This window comes from Dunckerocampus dactyliophorus, chromosome 10 (genome assembly GCF_027744805.1).
Source record: "Dunckerocampus dactyliophorus isolate RoL2022-P2 chromosome 10, RoL_Ddac_1.1, whole genome shotgun sequence".
Classification (NCBI taxonomy): Eukaryota; Metazoa; Chordata; class Actinopteri; order Syngnathiformes; family Syngnathidae; genus Dunckerocampus; species Dunckerocampus dactyliophorus.
Window position 1 is genome coordinate 3,776,405 of NC_072828.1, and position 23,892 is coordinate 3,800,296.

Sequence of the window (23,892 nt, forward strand, 5' to 3'; positions counted from 1 at the left end):
GTTATTTTTCAAAGACGAGAAATAAACGAAGCAAAAAATGTTGTCATTTGTGGAAACAGGTGGAGATTATAATGCTACAACATTAAAGTCTAAATATTATGGGAATAAAGTAGGGATGCTCCGATCAGGGCTGCTGATTCCCATACCGATCAGGACTGATCACATCGATTAATTATACATCCTTTTGAGCCTCCAAAACTCACCATACTCCGTCAAGTGATGTTCTACAAATGCCGTATTAAATTTAAGTTTCTTAACGTTCTACCCCTCAACTGACGGTCGTACCCTTCTCTCCAGCACCCTGGAATAGACTTTCCCAGGGCTGAGAAGTGTGATCCTCCCATAATTGGAACACACCCTCCGGTCACCCTTCTTGAAAAGGGGGACCACCGCCCCAGTCTGCCAATCCAGAGGTACTGTTCCCGACTTCCACGCAATGTTGAAGAGACGTGTCAGCCAAGACAGTCCCGCAACATCCAGAGCCTTGAGGAATTCAGGGCGAGAATTTTAATTTTACGAGAATGTCGTAATATTATGAGGAAAAAGAATGTCATTTTAGCAGCAGTATAAATATTAAAGAAAAAGACGTTACTTTTTAAATGTCTGAATGTTATGAGAAACCGACAGAACAATGAATAAAGTTGGAATTTTTGGAAAATTAGGTTGCAAAAAAATGTTAATGTTACGAGAATAAGTTCAAAATATTATGGGAATAAAGTCAATTACAAGGTGGAAAGTTCCAAGAAGAAAATTTTTAAAACAAGAACAGCAGAAATGAAAAAAAAACAGCTGTAATTTTATGAGAAAAAGTCCAAATATTAAGCGAAAAAAGTTGTATTCTAACAAGAAAAAAAATTACAAGAATAAACTTGTAATAAGAAAAATAATATCATTTTAGTAGAATAGAGTTGAAAGTCGAAATAATTTTATTTTTATTTTATTTCTTTAAGTTGTATAGAAACCCCCCCCCAAAAAAATAACAAAGTTGTAATTTTTGGAAAATTAAGTTGAGGAAAAAGTATTATGGGAATAAAGTCAAAATATTATGGGAGTAAATTCATAATATTATGAAAAGTAAATTTACAAAGATTATTTAAGAACAAACTTGAAGTATTTGGAAAAGAAGAAAGCAAAAATGGAAAAAAAAGAGAGGAAAGACCGAAGTACTAGTAATACACTCCTGATCAAAATCTTAAGACCAGTTGAAAATTGCTAGAATTTGCATTTTGCACATTTGGATCTTAATGAGGTTTTAAGTAGAGCTACAATATGCAAAACAAGAAGGAGAAGTGAGACAAAAAGAACTTTGGAGATTGTAATTTTAACAAAAAAAAACCCTGAAATATGTTGTTTATCACCTGATCAAAAATTTTAAACCATCACTCAAAAAAGAACAAAATAACAAAAAACTCTCCAAACCAGAACAAAAAGTGTTCTCAGTAGGACTCAGTAATGAGTAGCTCCACCCTTCCTGTTCACCACTTCAAAAATGGCTTTGGGCATGCTTGATGCGAGTGTTTCCAGGAGGCTAGTGGGAACATTGCTCCAAGTAGTGAAGATGGCTTCACCAAGGGCATCAACTGTCTGGAACTGATGGCCATTTTTAAAAACTTCCCTTGCCATCCATCTCCAAATGTTCTCTATGGGATTTAAATGAGGGGAACATGCAGGATGGTCCAAAAGAGTGATGTTATTCTCCCTGAAGAAGTCCTTGGTCAAGCCAGCATTGTGAACTGCAGCGTTGTCCTGTTGAAGAACCCAGCTGTTACCACACAGACGAGGGCCCTCAGTCATGAGGGATGCCCGCTGCAACATCTGCACATAAGCATCCACCGTTTGACGACCCTGCACCACCTGAAGCTCCAGTGTTCCACTGAATGAAAAAGACCCCCAGATCATGATGGACCCCCCTCCACTGTGCTGGATAGAAAACATCTCAGGTGGGATCTCCTTGTCATGCCAGTAACGTTGGAAGCCATCTGGACCATCAAGGGAGAATAAAAAACTCTCTTCCATCTTTCGATGTCCCATGTTTGATGCTCCCTGGCAAAGTCTGAACGGGCACTTTTGTGGCGTTGAAGGAGACGAGCTCTTTGAATTTGTTTGTTGTTTTTTAAACCCTTTTCCCGCAGATGCTGTCTGATGGTTATTGCACTGCAGTCGGCACCAGTAAGGGCCTTAATTTGGGTGGAAGACCGCCCTGTGTCTTGATGGACAGCCAATTGGACCCTCCGGCTCAGCGCAGGTGTGATTTTTTTGGGTCTACCACTTGACGTTTTTGTTCCATAATGCTCAGGATCTTTCAAAAAATGTAGAATGACTGATTTACTGCTCCCAACCTCAGCAGCAATGGCACGCTGCGAGAGGCCTTGCTTATGCAGCTCCACAATCCCACCACTTTCAAAAAGAGAAAGCTTCTTAGCTTTAGCCATCAGGAGGGCATGACTGTGTGAATGCCTGACAGAAAATGAACATTTTGAGCATATTTTTGGCTTTTATAGCCTCTGGTCTTAAACTTTTGATCAGGTGAAAAATAGCCTTTTTCAGTTTTTTTTTTGTTTTGTTTAAATTACAAGCTCTAAATATTTTTTTGTCTCACTTCCCCTTCTTGTTTTGCATATTGTAGCTCTACTTAAAACCTCATTAAGATCCAAATGTGCAAAATGCAAATTCTAGCAATTTTTCAACTGGTCAAGAATTTGATCTGGAGTGTACACTTTTTATATGTGTTATATAAATGCTGTGTTTTCACTCAGCATTTATATTTTGTATATATATTTTATATATAATACACTATATCTGTTTTTTTCTTGAAATATATAGAACTTGTTAGCATATCTACATGTGTTGCTTTACCAAATATCCAAGTAGATAGTGGCCCTTGCTTCTACCTCGTTCCATTCTTTAGTAATTAGCAGTAGAAGATAGGTAAGTTTCAGGAAAATATCAGTTCCTGACTAAACATGGAGAAAAACAGCTTTTTGTGAAAAGATACACTTATGGCATAGCTTCACTTTGACACAAATGTTTCTTGCTTTTGTGACAGCTCAAATATCTAAACAACTACACTACCGGTCAAAAGTTTTAGAACACTCCAAATTTTCCAGTTATTAGCCTAATTGAAATCCATAACGTTCAAGTCCAATGGATAGCTCGAAATAGTACAGTAAGGTAAGTGGTGAAGTGCCAAAGGTAAGGTTACCCAAAACTGAAAAATAATGTGTATTTCAGAATGGTACAAAAAGTCCTGTTTCGAGGACCACAAAATGGGTCAACAATTTAAAGCTGTTCTGCAGAAATGGAGGTTGATCGAGCCTTGGCAGTTGGCACAACTCATTCCTACAGGTGTTCCAAGTCCTGGAGTACTTACTACCTCCTCTGTCTGCATAAAAACAGTGTTCGGAACCCACCGTGGCACAATACCCTCGTCGACATCAGTTGAACAGCATTGTACTCGAGAAAGTCAGTTGCTGCTGCAAAAATGGCTACAAAAACGGGAATTAACAACGGAAGAGAGACAGACCATCTTAACACCTAAAATGTAAGTTTTGTTGACATTGGAGTGTTCTAAAATTTGGACTGGTAGTGTATACCAACATAAACAACACAAAAAATGTGTTGTTTTACATCAAAATAACAATACATGTACAAATATAACACCATGAACTATTTACAATTTTCACATTTGGAACTGAACTATGTGTGTGCACGTGTGTGCGTTAAAATTTCCCTCCCATGCCTAGCCTTCTGCACACTACACCCCTCCACGCTCTCTCACTTCCTCCTTCCTGTCATGTGTGTTTTTCCGTCCACCTGATCTCTGCCGAGCGTTTATCAAATGCACTTCTGCCGCCTCGTGGACATTTTAAAAAGTGAAATCCATTAGTGTGGAGTTGCGTCATCACCTCTTCTTGCCTCGTGTATTTTTTATGACACCCATATTTTGTTAACACAAACAGGTTATAGTCCAAATCGCTCTTATTTTGAAGTCTGAAAGTGTGTGTGAGGGTTGAGAATGTCCCTTGCAAATGATAAACTTGCCCAGCCGCAGCCGTAGCTCCCGTCCTTTATTTACACCCAACTTCCACATCAGCTAGCATCCTGAAAGCTTCTGCTTGCTTGGATTGTTGAGCGTGCCCCCCTCCCTTGCATGATATCACTGTGTTGCGAAAGTTGCACTGAGCCGACCGCTCTTTTCTATAAAGTTAAGCCAAACTTTTTAGCCGCTTCTTCTTGGCTGGTGCTCGCCGGCCTCTTCTTCGTTGGTGTTCATGGCTATTTCTTCCGGACGGAAACTAGGAATCGAAATAAAAACATTTGACGATCCCGGGAGAATCGGAATGTTCGTCCCGGCCCCGTTCGATGCTTGAGACTCGATGCCAACCCTCATCAATAAAGGACGGGAGCTACGGCTAGGCAAGTTTATCATTTGCACAATACGCCTGCGTTAGCAACAGTCAAGGGACCTTCTCAACTCACACGACACACTTCCGGCCTTCAAAATAAGAGTGCTTTGGGCTATGTCCTGTTTACTTGTGTTCACAAAGTAAGGGTGTCATAAAAAGTAGCTTAGCCCAACAAAGAGGCAGAAAACAAAGTATACTTCTTGTCAAAAGTAAACTTTTGTGAAAGAGTACTCTTGTAAAAAAAACTTCATAACATTGATATTAAGTTGAATGCGTTGATATTTACTGTGACCTCAACACGCACAACAACACTTCCATCCTTCAAAATAACAGCACATCCTGTGGGGGTACAAAATAAGGACGTCACAAAAAATTCAGTGTGGAAGTGGTAAGTTTTTGGCTTCTTAAGTTTAGAAGACATAAATTAGAGGCTAACTGGTTAGCTTGCTTGCTTGCTAGTAGTTATATACAGTACAATACCACTAATTTCGTTTCCAATCCCATACTGAGTAAAATTCAGGCTGGTATCGGCGATACCGCTCCGAGGCTGATACTTTACAAATTCACCTAATGTAAATTTGAAAAAGTAGTGTAGTTCATATCATAGCATAAAGAATACAAGACATTTCATAAATGTATTAATTAATTCAGTTATTTCTTTAAATAAATGAATAATTAAAGTTATTTGTTTATTTTAAACCCTGAAGGTATATCGAGGTAGCGTGATGATTTACAGCGTAACCAAGCTAATATACAGCAAGAGAAAAACAGAGGACAAAATCATATAAAATATGTGAAAATGGTATTTTAAACAATAAAAAATGAAAATGAGTAAAATAATAAAACCATTAAAATAAATGATTCCATATTAAGAACTACTTTAAGAATGAAAACGTCTTCGGTCGGCCACTGTTTCAACAGACAAATGTATCAGACAAACATGACCTCAAATGACTGAAGTATCCAAAGTATCAATGTTTTGATTTGAGAATGGATTTTAGAGCATGAAGCGCTGGTATCGGAAGTATCGACATTTCAGTAAAGTCATGTAGTCAGCCATGGCATGTCCGACATGATAGTGTGAAAAAAAGTTCTTCCCGCATCCGGTGTGGAAGTGGTAAGTTTTTGGCTTCTAAAGTTTGGAAAAAATCAATTTGAGGCTAACGCTCAACTGGCCTGGGAACGCCTTGGGACCCGCTGGGAGGAGCTGGGAGAGGGAAGTCTGGGCTTCCCTGCTTAGGCTGCTGCTCCCGCGACCTGACGTTGGGTAAGCAGTAGAAGATGGATGGAGATGGATGGTTAGCTCGCTCGATTGTTAGCTCGCAAACCGTCTTGAGTCCCTGCAGCATAAGAGTTGCAATGAACAATGAATAATAGGAGTGTAAATGTGACTATAGGGGTGTTATTTCGTGTCTGCAGGGCTCCAATGTTAAAAATTGTATTTAGAATGTCATAAACAGGTTTTCTATGCTCCAACCACCAAAATATTCCATTTATTAACATTGAATCCTACATCGAGGGACGTCTGTGCTGGGAAACCGACTTGCAGAATTAGCTTTCCATGATCGGGTCAGAAAGCGATGAATCCTTACTGTACACTGGTTTAATGTGGCACTCAAGGACACTTTGCTTGACCTTACTTTAAAGGAACATACTTTATCAACGTGGCCTTGACGAGTGCAGTTGCTCCCACCCAGCGGATTTCCTTAGAGACCAAAAACAAGGCGGTCAAAGACCAGTTTCTATTTTAATACACGAGGATGTAGAAGTTACTGCCGTACTTTTCATTGACAACACACACACACACGCTTGGTGTCAAAGACCAGTAGGTACTAGCCAAAGTATCACTTTGTTATCAATTTGTTTCTTGTCAATATTGAATTATTTGTGTGTCATTCCTCATGCAGACGCCGGGTGTCGCTGTTGCACCAACTTTTGTCACCGCCTCTTGTTTCTTGCAGGCTGCTTCATCACTCCAAATGAAAGGTTTGTGCAAGTTTCGGCAGTTTTCAAGGCCTAAATGTCAGTCATTTGTCACTTGTGAACAATGACGACATCTGCATACAGTTGCTTACAAATCTAAGTCAGCCACTCCTGCAGGAAGTTGAGTGGAAGGAAGAGCAGCATCAACCATCAATCTACATCGTCTTGACCCCCACCCCACCCCCCAAATGGAGTCTTATCTCTGCGCAAATGTTGACTTACCTGCGCTCGTGTCCTTCCTAGGAAATGATCTGTAACAACGTGGGAGACCTGCTGAGCTCTTCTTTCTCGCCATCTTTAAAGTATCTCTGCTGAGGATGATGAGCAGTTTTCGCATGGAGGAGGTACGTAGACTACAAAGCAGGAAAAGCACCTTACTCTCTGTTACCGTCCCATACTGAGCACATTACAATAAACATCTGTCTCTCCAGACATCGTGAAATATGAACCTTGATTTTTTTGTCAAGTAATACATGCAGCTACGCTAAGAAGTTACATTTCAAGAAAGAACAAAAAAAGAAAGAAAAAAAAGCCTATCATTAATACCAACTTCACTCGTTGCTTTCTTTTTTTTGCTTTTTTTGCCCAACAGATTTCAACTTTCTTCTTCAATAATCTCTATAAAATGTATTCTCGCAATATTATGGCTTTTTCCACCCCCCACCTAATTTTCCAAAAATGACACCTTTATTTTGTTTGGTTTGTTTTCATAATGTTACACATTTTTTCCATGAATATTTCAACTCTGTGCTGCTAAAATGAAGTTATTAGCCCTCATAATATTACGAATGTATTCTGTTTTGTCGTTACAATATGACTTTTTTTTTTCAATATTTGGACTATTTTCTATTTTTGCTGCTGTTTTTTTTTTTTCTAATTTTCCAACTCTTTCAACATTCCTCCTGTCAATTTTCTTCTTGTAATCATGACTTCATTCTTATAATATTTTGACTTTATTCTCATAAGATTATTACTTTTTCCGCAATCTAAATTTCCAAAAATGACAAGTTTGAAATTATTTAATTTAGTTTTTCATAATATTACCACTTTTTTTTAATTACTTTTGCCTCATTTCTTTAATATCTCAATTTTATGCTATCTACCTCTTTCTTGTAATATTTTGGCCGATAAAAAAATTGCCCCCCACTTTTGACACCCCTGGTCTATCTTATCGTAACCTTCTGACCTAGTGTGGTGGCATAACCACACAATTGGCATTTTCACACTATTCACCTTGCATGATTTATTTGACCTTCAATGTGGCCTAGCAATACAGTCGTCCCTCGCCACTTTGCGCTTCCAATTACTCAGCTTCACTCCATCGCAGTTTTTCAAAAATATATTATTTCATAAATCATTGCTGTTTTGCGCTTTAAAAAAAAAAGCCTACTGAAGCAAATTTTATGTACTTTTTGGCCTAAGTAATGCATTTTCAAGCATAACAATGGCTCAATGAAGTAAAATACAAACATAAGGCAGAAGACACGTTCAAAGATGTTGTAATGATATGTAGTATTATACACTGGTCATTAGGTGTCAGTAATGTTACATTAATGAGACAATAGGGTTGGGGTTAGTCTCCTCTCTCCTCCCAATGTCAGTGTGAGTCTATAGTATGTCTTATCATGAAATATATTGGGTAATAGGAGTGTAAGGCTGACTATAGGGGTGTTATTCCATGTCTAGAGAGCTCTAGTAATGTTACAAAGAGCATTTAGAAGGTGGTAAACAGGTTTTCTGTCTTTTCTGTTTTATTTTCTCTTCTTATGTCTATTATAGTGGGTAATAGGAGTGTAAAGGTGGCTATAGGGGTGTTATTTCATGTCTCGAGGGCTTTAATAATGTTGAAAGGCGCATGTGGAAGGTGGTAAACAGGTTTTCTATGTCTTATATAACTTATTTTCTCTTTTGATGTCTACTATATTGGGCAATAGGAGTGTAAAGGTGACAATAGGGTGATATTTCATGTCTAGAGGGCTCTAATAATGTTAAAAAGCATATTTAGAAGGTCATAAACAGGTTTGTATATGGTTTATATGTCTTATTTTTTCTTATTACATCTATTGTAGTGGGTAGTAGGAGTATAAAGGTGATTATGGGGTGTTATTTCATGTCTGGAGGGCTCTTATAATGTTAAAAAGCGCATTTAGAAGGTCGTAAAGATGATTTCCATGTCTTATGTGTTTTATTTTCTGTTATTATGTCTACTATATGAATAATATGAGTGTAAAGATGACTATAGGGGTGTTATTTCATGTCTGGAGAGCTTTAATAATGTTAAAGAACACATTTAGAAGGTGGTAAAAGGTTTTCTATGCTCTAAGTACCAAAATATAACATTTATAAATAAAGAATCCTTCTTCACACAAAACAAACAAACAAAAAGGTCCGTCTGCAGTGGGGCACTGCCCCTTCAGTCGCTTGTGCATCACACAAGTACAGTGGTGAAACCTGCTTGTGCCAACCAAGGGTGTCTGTCATCATTTGTAGTTAATGCAGAGCACAAAGTTGTTTTGACCTGTTGACAGGCTACAAGCACGCAAGTGATGTTTGATGCATGCATTACAATGCTTTGGACACACACCAGTGCAATTTTTTGTGTGTCTTTCAGGGGTGGGTTTGTCCTGTGGCCCCCCCCAATCCAATCCAATCCAATCCAGTGGAGGATTCAATTGCAGGAGCAGCGGCAGGGGAGGGACACATGTACTGCCAAGCCAACGGGATACCCACACACACACACACACACACACGCGCGCGCGCGCGCACTCACGCACACACACGCACTCGTGCACGCTAGCGAGCAGTTGAAGCTGCAAGAGAAAAAGCGCAGCAGAAGCTTGAAGGCGACCGGAGTGCGAGGACTACCGAGCGGACACTTGGGACGCTACTTTTTCTTCACTTTAAGAGCAGAAGAAGAAGAAGATTGATCACAGAACAACGACTCTCTCTTTCCAAGGTAAGACTTTGACTTTCTGCCGAACGCGACCGGCGTCTTTCCTAGCGAGACATCAAGTCTTCGTTTTTATGGACATTTTTGTGGCGTCACTTCTTTGGGAACATCTCCCAGACAAGTTAAAGGGTGTTTGTGTGTGTGGTTTGCCTCTTCCTGGATGCTCCAAACTTTCAAAGACATTTCATTCAAGACTCAACTCGCAGGCAACGTCTAAGTTGCGGTCAGTGAACGCATCACTATAGGAAAGACGATGCACTTTTGTTGTTTGTTTTCGTGTAGCTCTTTGCAGGGCTCCGCCGTGGAGATGGACGAGCGCCGCTTTTTACGCACCTGCAAAGATGACCAAACCTTTTCATTACGTGATTGAAACAGTTGTAGCTCCTAATGCATGCAAGGAAGGTATGGAGGCTGGCTGGGATGTGGGACAGAGAGGGGGGGGATAAAAGTTTGAATAAGTGCGTTTAGCAGTCGACTCAAACCACAATGAATCATCAACACACAAAAAAGTCTTCAAATGGGAAGCATACCGTAACTAAACCGTCATTTGCATATGAAAACTCCAAGAAGTCCAAGAATTCAGTCAGCGTTTCTGCTTTCGCTGCTCTTATGGGCCTGCACGTACACTTTGCAGACAAAAATAACCTTTATTTCATTCATTTCTCTCTTAAAGAGAACATGTAAACCACCACAATGCACCCCCCAGGACATCATCTCCATTCATAGCATCCACAGATAATAGATAGCCCATTCATAACGTGGACAAACATGTAGACGTAAAACATACGCAAAGTATATTACTCTTATGCGTCATGTCGTGTTCCACAAACACGACGCTTCATGTCGTCTGGGGTGGACTTTTTTGTGATTTTAGTATTTTGACAAAGAAAAAATGACAAATAGTCAGAGAAACACCAGTTCAGAGCAAAATGACCACTTGCGTGATCAAAAAAGACTAAGTTTCGTGCTGTCTGGGGTTGATCTTTTTGAACTTTGCAAATGACAGCTGGCGTGTTTTTAGTGTTTTGACTAAGTAAAAATGATACATTGTCTAAAAAAAAAAAAAACACAAGTTCAAAGCTAAATGGCCACCTCTACTTTAGACATTTTTGTGCGTGATCAAAAAACACTAAATTTTGTGCTGTCTGGGGTTGACTTGTTTGAACTTTGCGAGCAGCGACTGGCATATTTTTTAGTGCTTTGACTGAGAAAAATGATAAATTGTCTAAAAAAACACCAGTTCAAAGCAAAATGGTCACTTCTACTTTAGACATTTTTGTGCGTGATCAACAAACATTATTAATTTCTTGCCATCTAGGGTTGACTATTTTTTTTTGTAACTTTGTGAGTGGCCACTTGACAAAATGAAAAATGGCAACTGAAAAACACCACTTCAAAGCTAAATGGCCACCTCTACTTTAGACATTTTTGTGCGTGATCAAAAAACACTAAATTTTGTGCTGTCTGGGGTTGACTTGTTTGAACTTTGCAAGCAGCGACTGGCATGTTTTTTAGTGCTTTGACTGAGAAAAATGATAAATTGTCTAAAAAAACACCAGTTCAAAGCAAAATGGTCACTTCTACTTTAGACATTTTTGTGCGTGATCAACAAACATTATTAATTTCTTGCCATCTAGGGTTGACTATTTTTTTTTGTAACTTTGTGAGTGGCCACTTGACAAAATGAAAAATGGCAACTGAAAAACACCACTTCAAAGCAAAATGGCCACTTCTACTTTAGACATTTTTGTGTGTGATCAAAAAACACTACATTTCGTGTTGTCTGGGCTTGATCTTTTTTTAACTTTGTGAGTGGCCACTTGCATGATTTTAGTCTTTTGGCTAAGAAAAACGATAAATTGTCTAAACAACACCAGTTCAGAGCAAAATGGCCACTTCCTCTTTAGACATTTTTGTGCATGTTGCTTCAATCGACAAACACACTACATTGTGTACGGTCTGGGGTTGACTTGTTTCAACTCTGTGAGTGGCCATGTGCATGTTTTTAGTGTTTTGACGAAGAAAAATGACAAATAGTCAAAGAAACACCAGTTTAAAGCAAAATGGCCACTTCTACTTTTAACATTTTTGTGCGTGATCAAAAAACAGTACATTTCATGCTGTCTGTGTTTCATCTTTTTGAACTTTGCAAGTGATTGCTGGCATGTTTTTAGTGTTTTGACTAAGAAAATTGGCTGAAAAACACCAGTTCAAAGTGGGGCTGCAACTAATGATTGTTTTAATAACCGATGAATCTGTCGATTATTTCTTCGATTAATCGATAAATCGGATTTAACCCTAACCCATTTTTAATTTCTTCCTCTTTATTCAGAAATAGAAGATTTGAACTGACAGAGCAAATAAGATCACAAACATCAGGTTGCCGCTTGAATATTCTGTTAAAATAATGTTCGATAGCTTCAGTAAAACAGTAAATGTACACAAAAATACAATCATGAGCATTTTTTTAGTCAAATAATCTGAAGCTTGTTGTTTCAATGATTGGAGTCATGGGTTAGGCCATAGATGGACCAAAATAAAAACGCCAAGAGTCAGTGGTTGGGTCCTCAACATATCAGGAAAGAGGCAAAAATGCCCATCACTGTTTTCCAAAGTTAAAGCTGAGATGTGTGAATAACTTATTTTGGCTAAAACACAAAGATAATACTGTAGGTCTGCTTTCATGGATGAGCAAGGAAATAAAAAAAATATTCACATTGGAGAGGCTGAAATTAAAGGATATTTACATTTTTTAATTAAAAAATAAAAAAACATTAAAGGATTACCAAAATAGTTGTCGATTAATTGGGTAATAACTTAACCATCGATTAATCGATTAATTGTTGCAGCTCCAGTTCAAAGCAAAATGGCCACATGGTGGACTTTTTTTGTGATTTTAGTCTTTTGACTAAGAAAAAAATGACATATCGTCAGAGAAACACCAGTTCAGAGCAAAATGACCACTTGCATGATCAAAAAACACTAAGTTTCGTGCTGTCTGGGGTTGATCTTTTTGAACTTCGCAAGTGATCTCTGGCATGTTTTTAGTGTTTTGACTAAGAAGAAATTATAAATTTTCTTAAAAAACACAAGTTCAAAGCTAAATGGCTACTTCTACTTTAGACATTTTTGTCCGTGATCAAAAAGCACAAAATTTTGTGCTGTCTGGGGTTGACTTGTTTGAACTTTGCGAGCGGCGACTTGCATGTTTTTTAGTGTTTTGACGGAGAAAAATGATAAATTGTCTAAAAAACACCAGTTCAAAGCAAAATGGTCACTTCTACTTTAGACATTTTTGTGTGTGAGCAACAAAGAGTCATTTCTTGTCATCTAGGGTTGACTTATGTTTTTTTAAACTTTTTGAGCGGCCACTTGACTGAGAAAAATGACAAACTGTCAAAAACACACAAAGCAAAGCAAAATGACCACCTAATGTTGTTCTAATCGACAAACAGACTACATTTTGTACGGCCCTGGGTTTGACTTGTTTGGAAATTAGTGAGTGGCCACTTGCATGTTTTTAGTGTTTTGGCGAAAAAAACAGTCAAAGAAACACCAGTTCAAAGCAAAATGGCCACGTCTACTTTAGACATTTTTACGAGTGATCAACAAACACTACATTTCGGGCCGTCTGGGGTTGACTTTTTTTTAACTTTGCGAGCGGCCACTTGCATGTTTTTAGCGTTTGACTAAGAGCACGCAAGGCAAGTGTAACGAAAATGGAGAAAAGTGAGGTTCCAATCAGCTCATGAGCAAGGAATGCGCACAAAGTCTGTGCATAGCAAGTTTATTTCTGAAGCACTCCAACAGTGCAGTACATTCTAGATCAATGAAATGTAGATAAACACTTAAGAAGATATATAACGTAGTTGTAATATCGTAAAACGGTGAACAATAGGGCTGTTTGAACATGAGTTCTGAGGTGCTCCAAAAATTCCCAGTAAAAGCCATAAAATGATGAAATAATTAAAAAATAAAACAAATGCATACAAAACAGGAGACAACAGAAAACAGGCTTGTTGACAGGAGACCATGTGTGGAGAACGTCGTGACGGCGTTTAGTTTCTTTGTCCATGTTGGATTTCAAGCACACAAACTGCTGCCTTTCGGAGCCGATCAGCGCCGACGCTTTTCCCACAAGGCGGGCCCGCGTCTAGCGGGCGCAGAGATTTCTCCGCCCATCTTTTTGTCACGTGAGCTGACCCGGTGGGTATAAAGCGCCATTCCAGGATGCGGTGCCGAGTCCACGCGGCACGGACGGGAAGGAAACTGGGCTTCCATCACGTTCATCATGCTATCCTGGTTCTGATGATCCGGAAACGTCCAGAACTGCGAGTGATGTCGTGGATGGCGAGGAGTCGGGCCCAGACTGATTTGGGGGAATGCGAAGGCTCGGAACCCGGATCCGGGGTCCTGGATCAAGGCCCTCTCCACAGCTCTACCGAATCATGAATGAGCTGCTTTGGTTTGGCTCGGGAGCAGGTCCTGGTCCAGGTCCAGTGCGTGCCTCCTCGCTCATGACGGCCGCCATTAATCTGCCTCAGACTCCCCTGAAAGAAAACACTCTGACTTCAAGTCCGGCCAGTCGCAGCAAGGCTTCTTGTCGGATGTGAAATGTCTAAATACGTCTTTATTTGTCTGGAAATCCAACTTTGATTCAGCTAATGAGCTCCATGTGGCAGCGGTCAGGACGCTTATCCATGCTGACAAGGAGCTGGAGGGAAGGAAAGTGTCAAAATAAAGTGTGGGGACTAGTTTGGAGTTGGAAAAAAAAAGCCCAGAACTTGTCAATGAATGGAGACGTTGTTGCCCAGCTAAAATGTCAACAAAAAAGTACCTGCATGCTAGCATATCATAACAATCTCCAGCCAGTATGCGCGTGTGCCCCCTAGTGGTTGTGGAGACACAATCTGATTGCACTCTTAGGAAGTCTTTCCTCTTGCCTTTGCGGAAAAATCACAAAGCAAAATCGCTCGTTTCCTGTTTGTTTTCCGTCAGCGCAGCTTGTAGGACGCGCAGCCAGGTGGCACTAGCATAAAATACATATTTAGCGAGACAGGCGTAACAACGAAATTGTTCGACCCGAAAAACGCCATTTCACAGTAAAATAGCCACAGCGCCAACGGCTTTATTTTGGTGGCTGCATCCGTCCAAAACATCGCTGATATATATTTTTTATTGGTTGGACTAAGAAAACTCACCAGAAATTTTCCACAAAAGGCCAGTGTAGAGGGAAATGTTTGTTTTCAAGTGTGGCTTTTCTTTTTACGTTTTTGTGCGTCTTGTTGTGATACAAATACCCGCTGAGTTTTCTCAACTTCCAATTAGGCTTGTCGCGACAATGAATAAATCGATCAACGCCACGATAAATAAAAACAAACTCGATAATTTTGCCAGCCGCGATAAATTGACGTGTGCGTGCGTGTTTGCTGGCGCTAGCGAGGCGCAAGCGAGTGCTGCAAGCGAATGTAGTAACAAGCAAGCAAACACAAAATGGGTGATTCTCCGGAAAGTATGAGGGCCACATTGAAAAGAAAAACAAATCGGAGATTTTGAGAATAAAAAAAAAATTCTCTGAAAGTTACGAGAAAAAAACTCGTAATATTACGAGAATAAAGTTGTTAAATTTACGTGAAAAAAAACGTGAAATATTATGAGAATAAAGTATAAAAAGTATAAAGTCCCCCTCTTTTCATAGCTGTCTCAGACAATGCCTGTTATGACAGAGTATTAAAATAATCTGAGATTACGAGAATAAAGTTGTACATTTTGTGAGAATAACGGTTCTAATATTACCTTTGACCAAGGCCAAAGGTCACATCAATCCCCCGTTTTCATAGCTGTCTCAGGCAATGCCTGTTACAACAGAGTATTAAAATAATCTGAGATTTCGAGAATAAAATCGTAAATGTATGAGAAAAAACTCGTAAATCTACAAGAATAAAAGTTGTGAATTTACGAGAAAAATAGTCGTAATATTACCTTTGACCAAGGCCAAAGGTCCCCCATGTTCGTAGCTGTCTCAGGCAATGCCTGTTACAACGGAGTATTAAAATAATCAGAGATTTCGAGGACACAGTCGTAAATGTACGAAAATAAACTCGTAAATGTATGAGAATGAACTCGTAAATTTATGAAAATAACAGTCGTAACTCTATGTTTTGCCTGAGACAGCTATGAAAAGGGGGGACGGATGTGGAGGGGGCGGGGTAATGGAGGCGCGAGGAGGATGATGCTAACAGATGCTAATCTTTTTGTGCTCAGCTGCTCTGTTTTGCTGTGCCGTTATAAATAAAAGCCTGCCTGAAGCAAGAGGAAAGTTTCCTTCCTTGAAGAACTGTGTTCTATTTTCCCCTGACACGTATTATGACTTTATTCTCGTACATTTACGATGCTTTTTCTCTTAACTTTACCAGAATAAAAGTCGTACACTTTTATCCTGTAAATCTCAGATTTTGTATTCCAATGAGGCCCTAATACTCGGTGGCATGAAAGTGCTACCAGCGTGTGGAATGCTTTCTTGTGCCTGTTGTGTATAAAACACCATCCGGTGTCCATTTCAGCCGGTTTGCGTATCGTCATTTTGTGACATGAAAAGGTTTGTGAGAAAGACAATGAAATAAATAATACAGAACGCTGGAACTTACGTTTCAGCTGCCGTGACTCCCAAAGTGTAACACCGCATTGTGAAAGAAAATTCAAAAACTAAACTCATTCGAAGCAAAATGGCCACTTCCTCTTTCGACATTTTTGTGCGTGTTGCTGCGATCCACAAACACGACATTATGTGCCATCTGGGGTTGAATTTTTAAAACTTTGTGGGTGGCTGCTTGCGTGTTTTTAGGGTTTTGGCTATGAAAAATACTCAGTTGTCTGGAAAACACCGACTGAAAGCAAAATGGCCACTTCCTCTTTTGACATTTTTGTGCGCGCCACATTTTGTGCTGTCTGGAGTTGACTTTTTCAAACTTTGCACATGGCTGCCTGCATGTTTTTAGTGTTTTGGCTAGGAAAAATGACAAGTTTTCTATAAAATGGCCACTTCCTTTTTAGACATTTTTGTGCACAATATTTTAATAGACAGACTGACAACAAGGGATGACTTTTTCAAACTTTACAGGTGACCACTCGAGTGTTTTTAGTGTTTTGACTAAGAAAAATGACAAATTCTCTTTAAATTGGCCATTTCCTTTTTAGAAATTTTTGTGCATGTTGTTGTGATGGGCAAACACTATATTTTCTGCCATCTGGGGTGGACCTTTTGGAACTTTGTAGGAGACCACTTGCATGTTTTACTGTTTTGACTGGGAAAAATGACATATTTTCTGGCGGAAGTGGCCCGCTTTAGACATTTTTGTGCACGTTGTTGTAATAGACAGACTGACGACAACGGTTGACTTTTTCAAACTTTGCAGGTGACCACTTGTGTGTTTTTAGTGTTTTGACAAATTGTCTTGAAAATTGCCACTTTCTTTTTAGACATTTTTGTGTGTGTTGCTGTGAAGGGAAAATACTACGGATGTCCCGATCCACATATTTTGGCCTGTGATACCATGAGATTTTTTTTATGGTCTGGCCGACCTGATCCGATCCGGTACCGAACCTTTGGTTTTTTTTTATTAATAAGAAGCTTTTGTTCCAAACATGAATTTGTGGAATTGAATATGGTTATAAAAATAGCTCTTTGTAGCATTAAAAATAATGCAGCCAAAGTGTTGCTGAACTTACTTTTTTATTACACAGCATGACCAACAATATTGTTTGGCTTTTGTAACAAACCTCTGTGAGTCAGGTCCCTAATCCAATAAAAGATCCAGTAAAAGTCCATCCAATAAAAGATAAAATTGGAAAAAATGGGCGTGCAAAATACTTTTAGGGTAGGACTAATCATTTGACATGGTTATAGATCAATTTGATGTGTGATTTTGAATATATTACTTTTTCTTAACAAACTCTCTTCAACACAACAGTAGTATAAACAACCAGCACTTAGAGCGGCACTTCCCATGCAAGCTCCCCGCACCAAGACACAGCAGTCCGGGCACATTGAGAGGGAAGTACCGCTGCAGCTACGGGGCTGAATATCCAGCGTCCAACGTGAAGCTAATGACCACGGTACACCGCGGACATGTCTGCATGGGCGTGTTGCATTTTCTTCTTCTTGCGGGTGGCGGGAGTCGATTGGCAACCAGCTTTGAGGCGCATTACCGCACCTGCCGTGTTGGAGTGTGGCTCAAAGGTCAGGACGTTATACGGCAACCGGTGATTTCAAAATACAGCGGCTCAGTAGCCGATCCCGATCCTGAAGATCAGATCAGGACATTCCTAACAAAAATGCTACATTTTGTGCCATCTGGGGTTGATGTTTTAGAACCTTGTGGGTGGCTGCTTGCATGTTTTTTGTGTTTTGACAAAGAAAAATGACAAATTGTCGGTAAAATGGCCACTACCTTTTTAGACATTTTTGTGCACAATGTTGTATTAGACAGACTGATGACAAAGGTTGAACTTTTCAAACTTTGCTGGTGACCACTTGCATGTTTTTAGTGTTTTGACTAAGAAAAGTGGCAAATTGTGAGGAAAATAGCCACTTCCTTTTTAGACATTTTTGTGTGAATTGTTGTGATGGGCAAATACTATCATCTACTACCATCTGGGGTTGAATTTTTCAAACTTTGTGGGTGGCTGTTTGAATGTTTTTAGTGTTTTGACTATGAAAAATGCTCAGTTCCCTGGAGAACACCAGCTGAAAGCAAAATGGCCAATTCCTCTGCTGCTGTCGCAGACAAAGACGGTACATTTCCTGATGTTTGGGGTTGACTTTTTGGCCCTGTTCGCTTGTTTATTGCAAAGTTGACAGCACAAGCATGTGTTGCGTTGCTTTTCTGACAGTTTTTCTTGGCTTTTGCGCGCAAAAGTGAATATTTGATGAAAGAATGAGCTTGAAAAAACGGCTTGGGTAAACGGCAATGAAAAGCAGAAGACTTTTCATGAGTTTGTCACAAGGCGAGTGTGAGCGTAGTTAGCAGAGCGGAGTGAACGAGACGGTCGTTTTGGCAGCTTGTCGGCAAGAATGAAAATGTTTGCTTCTCCAGTGGAGGCGCGACTTCCTGTTTGGGCGCCAACTTAGCCAACGCGTGTCCTTTGTACTGTGCCACCGTGCGCCTTTGCCAGCGTAAAGCAATGCAAGCGAAAGAAAAGCGTGGAAACGTCAAACATTGACCCCCCGCCCCCATCAAACTGTAATCATGCACTCATTTTTCACGTCATTAAAACTTCCATCTACACGTTCCAGATGCTGATACTTTTTCATGTCTTATGTCATGTGCATGTGCGTATGCACTGTATCTATGCATGCATATCTATGTCTGTGTGCATGTACTGTATCTATGCATGCATATCTATGTCTGTATGTATGTACCTTATCTATGCATGCATATCTATGTCTATGTGTGTATGTACTGTATCTGTGCATGCATATCTATGTCTGTATGTATGTACCTTATCTATGCATGCATATCTATGTCTATGTGTGTATGTACTGTATCTGTGCATGCATATCTATGTCTGTATGTATGTACCTTATCTATGCATGCATATCTATGTCTATGTGTGTATGTACTGTATCTATGCATGCATATCTATGTCTGTGTGCATGTACTGTATCTATGCATGCATATCTATGTCTGTGTGTGTATGTACTGTATCTATGCATGCATATCTATGTCTGTGTGCATGTACTGTATCTATGCATGCATATCTATGTCTGTGTGTGTATGTACTGTATCTATGCATGCATATCTATGTCTATGTGTGCATGTACTGTATCTACAGTACTGTATGTACCAATGTACTCTGTGTATATCATTATCTGTGTACGTATGTAAGCATAACGCTGCTGCTCAGCACTCGTGTGTGTGTGTGTGTGTGTGTGTGTGTGTGTGTGTGTGTGCGTGCACGGCGGGGGGGTGGTGTGGTTTGGTCTTGCGATGACATCATTGCAGTCACATGTGAGACACGAATGTGACAAAGACGCTGGAGGTGAAAGTGTCAGCAGACACAAGTAACAAATCACGTGCAAGGGGTGGGGGGGGCGGGGGTCAGCGGTTTCAATGGGGAGGGGGGGGCTCGGCCGAAGTGGCCCACGTGCTGATGTTAAAAAGCTCGGCGGTATTAAAAGACACGTCTTTTGTTGCCGAGGACACGCTTCTCAAGCGCAGTGGGACAGGCTTAGGCACACACTGCCCCCCCCCCAACCCACCAAAGACGGTTCAAAGTACCACTTATTATAAGGGCAAGGGGGGGTTGGGCTTCTGTATGTACTGTACATCATAAAAATTACTTACCTGCACATAAAGCATACAGAAAAAGAAAATACTAATAATAAAAATACACTTTTACGTCCAATAAAAAGACACTTTGTGCAATTTAGGATTTTTTTTTGTTAGATAAGATGACAAAAAACAGATAAGATAAGGACATTTCCATACATTTTTTTTTTAAATTGGGAGAATTTTTATACATTTATGAAATAAAAAAACACGGAAATAAATGCCATCTTTTGTGCATATTTTAACCATTTTTCTTAAATATATTTATATAAAAAATATTGTTTTGTATTTTGTTGCTTTTTTGTGTTTTATAAAAATACGCACATAATTAAATTTCAAAACCAAATATAAAATCATGTACATTTTTATACATTTATTTGATAAAAAAGTAATATTTTCTATTTTGTGGCTTTTTGTGTTTTTATAAAAATAATGATATTTAATAAGTAAACAACTTCTAAACAAAATATAAAATGATGTACCTTTGTATACATTTATTTAAAAAAGGTGAATAAAGGCTATTGTTTTCTATTTTGTACCAGTCCTTAATATAATATCAAATCATGTACATTTTTATACATTTTTTAAAAATTGTAATAAAAATTATTTTCTATTTTGTTGCTTTTTTGTGTTTTATAAAAATAATGACTTTTAATAAGTACATTTCTAAACAAAACAAATAAATCATGTAGATTTTTATATATTTAACATTTTTTTAAATAAAGACAATTTTTTTTGTATTTCGTGTTATAAAAATAAATACATTTATACCATTTCTAAATATATAATCGTATACATTTTTTAAAAATGAATTGATGTAAGAAAACAAAAGTGAATAAAGATGACTATTTTGTGTTAAAAATAAGTATTTCTATTCCAGTCCTGATATAATATCAAACCATGTACATTTTTATACGTACATTTATTTCAAAAAATGTATTGTAAGATTGTTTGATATTTCGTTGGGCTTAATAAAATAAGTACATTCATAACATAAAAAATGTATATTTAGGATTTTTAGAAATGTATATAAAAACTTAACAATGTTTTTAAAAATGTTTGTTGTGTTTTATGTTGTAATTCCATTCATACTATTCATATATGTAAATGCTGTAGTTATTTGGGTGAAATATGAGTACACTGTTACAGAATACCCGCAGAGCTACGATGCTTCATCGGAGAAACAAGATGAAAAAGTCCGAAAGTATGGCGGAAAAGTCCAGAAGAGTCGTTGAAACAGAAAGAAGGGATTATTAAAGACGACGTGGAGGAAATTCATCTAGGTTTGCTTTATAATCCGTATTAGCATGAGCTAATTAGCATATGTCGTTCCACTGGAGCACTTGGCAACTTCCACGTGGGATATACAAGGACGATCGCACTCCTGCGGCAAATTCGACATTTCCACGCAGACAAAGGTGTGGTGAAAAGCGTAGCGTCGCCAACTAGTGGCCTGGCGTGCACATGCCAGCTTTCTTCCTTCTTTCTGAGCGTTCATGTGAGTTTTGTTGTCAAGGCAACATAAAGGCGCCTTCATCCAAACTTATTCCCACAGTGAAAAATGAAAGGATGCTACTTTTCAATATGCTAAGAGGTTTCTATAGTTCAAGAAAAAACTGCATCTCAGCTTTTTCATAAACTATTATTAATTTCAGCTTCAATCTTAGCTCTTTTTTGTAATTTTTGCTTTTTTAAAATTTTCCCATAATATTGTAACATTTCCCCGTCCTAATAAACTTTATTTTGATTTGTCTCTCAATAATATTAGGACTTTTAAAAATATACCATTTTTTTTTCATATTTCACCTCTTTGCTACTAAAATGACATTATTTTTCCTCATAATATTACAGGTTTATTGCAACTTTTTCCTCATTAGAATACTTTCTTCTCTTAATATTTAGACTTAATTCTCATAAAATTACAGCTAGTTTTTTCATTTCTGCTGTTTTTTTTAATTTTCCAACGATTTCAACTTTCTTCTTGCAGATTTTCTTCTGGTAATATTATGACTTTATTCCCATAATATTTGAACTTTCCCCCAAACAAATTTTCCAACAATGACAACTTTAATTTGTTTTCTAATTTTACAACTTTAAAAAACAACATATTTCCTTTACTTCTTTACTTTCTGTTGTGTGCTACTAAAGTGATGTTGTTTTTCCTCATAATATTACGAGTTTATTCTCGTAAAATTGCTACTTTTTCTCGTTAGACTACAACTTTTTTCTCTTAATATTTGGACTTTATTCTTGTAAAATTACAGCCCTTTTTTCAATTTCTTTTTTTCAATTGACTTCACATGATTATGACTTTTTTTCTCCTAATATTTTGATTTTATTCCCATCATATTACCGTATTTTCCGGACTATAAGTCACATTTTTTTTCATGGTTTGGCTGGTCCTGCGACTTGTACTCCGGAGCGACTTACATGTTTTTTTTCACACTGACAGCCACGAGAGGGCGCTCTAGGCTTGTGTGCCAGTATCTGCTACTCCTATCACTCATGTACCTCTGAAAATTTATAACGTACACATCCACTCTTCAAGACAACTGAGAAAGATGGAACACAAATGCCCCCAAAAAGAAAATCCTATTCTGCAGATTACAAGCTGCAAGTAAACTAGTTCTGTTGTTTAGGCCATAGTTATATGAATAACTGTTCATATGTTACGTTAGCATACCACCTATTCACGTATTTAGACCGTTGTTCTCCATTTTATTGTTACGACTATAACTTGCCTTTCAAGATGAAGTGCCTGTTCTTGGTCTCTGATTTTATAAAATAAATTTCCCCCCCAAAAAAGCTACTTATAGTCCAGTGCGATTTACAGTATACTGTATATGTTTGTTTCTTCTTCACGTTGCATTTTTGGCTGGTGCGACTTATACTCCAGAGTGACTTATAGTCCGGAAAATACGGTATAACTTTTTACCCAACCTAATAAACTTTATTTTGGGGTTTTTTCTCATGATATTATGACTTTAAAAAAACGAACATTTATCTTAACTATTTAAACTCTTTGCTACTAAGATGACATTATTTTTCCTCATAATAAAACAGGTTTATTCTCATAAAATTGTGACTTTTTCTCGTTAGAATACGACATTTTTGTCTTGATTTTTGACTTCATATCTGCTGTTTTTTAAAGTTTTCCCACTATATTAACTTTCTTCTTGCAAATTTTCTTCTCAAAATGTCATGACTTTATTCTCATAATAATATAACTTCCCCCCAAACAAATTTTCCAAAAATGACAACTTTATTTTGCTTTGTTTGTTTCTCATAATATTACAACTTTAAACAAACAAAATGTTTCTTTAATATTTCAATTCTATGGTACAAAAATGACGTTATTTTTCATAATATTACGACAGTAAAATCGTAATATTATAACTTTTTTCTCGTTAGAATACAGCTTTTTTCTTTAAAATTACAGCTGTTTTTTCATTCCTGCTGTTTTCTTTTTATTTTCTCCTCATAATTAGGACTTTATTCCCATAATATTTTGACTTTATTCTCGTAATATTCTAACTTTTTCTGCAACCTCATTTTCCAAAAATGACAGCTGTCTTCATGGTTGTTAATAATATTAGGACTTTTTTAAAAATCTGTCTTTCTTTAATATTTCAACTTTATGTAATTAAAAGGCTGTTCTTGTAAAATTACAACATTTTGCTGTTAGATTGCAACTTTTTTCTGTTCATATTTTGACGCTATTCTTGTAAAATGACTGCTGTTTTTTTCCATTTGAGTTTTCATGTTCAACACATGCAGAATGCGCCCCAGGTGTGTGTGTGTGTGTGTGTGTGTGTGTGTGTGTGTGTGTGTGTGTTGTTGAGTGCGGAGGAGGCGTGATTATGCAATGAAGGGGAGGAGTCGCTGGTACCGGGGGTCATGTGAAGGACAGGGTTGCAGTAAATGGCAGTAAAGCATCCGGCTAATCTGCCGCCATTACGCTGATGAAATCAGCGGGGATTTAAGCTTCCCATCAGCTGCAATCAATGGCAGCCAATCGATGGGCGGCGGATACGTGAGAAGATCCTCCCTGCCGCACCGTGTGTCCGTCTGTGTGCCAATAAAAGTTGAAGAGCACACATTTGGGGATTTTTTTGGGGGGGATTTTTTTTAAGCGCTTTATGAGATTCAAGCAACGTCCGCGTTTTCAGTTTAATCCCTCCATCCGCCCGGAGTGATGGCTTGGACTTTTTGTCTCTCACGC

General features: G+C 38.3%; 1 protein-coding gene across 1 annotated transcript in view; it reads left to right on the forward strand.

Moving 5' to 3' along the window:
• The first annotated feature begins 6,621 nt into the window (after window positions 1-6,621).
• Window positions 6,622-23,892, forward strand: part of ndnf (neuron-derived neurotrophic factor) — a 34,200-nt gene continuing 16,929 nt past the window's right edge. Inside the window, exons 1-2 of the mRNA XM_054790768.1 lie at window positions 6,622-6,733; window positions 9,001-9,345. The gene's annotated coding sequence lies outside the window, so the exon portion shown is untranslated. The remainder of the gene's footprint in view (window positions 6,734-9,000; window positions 9,346-23,892) is intronic.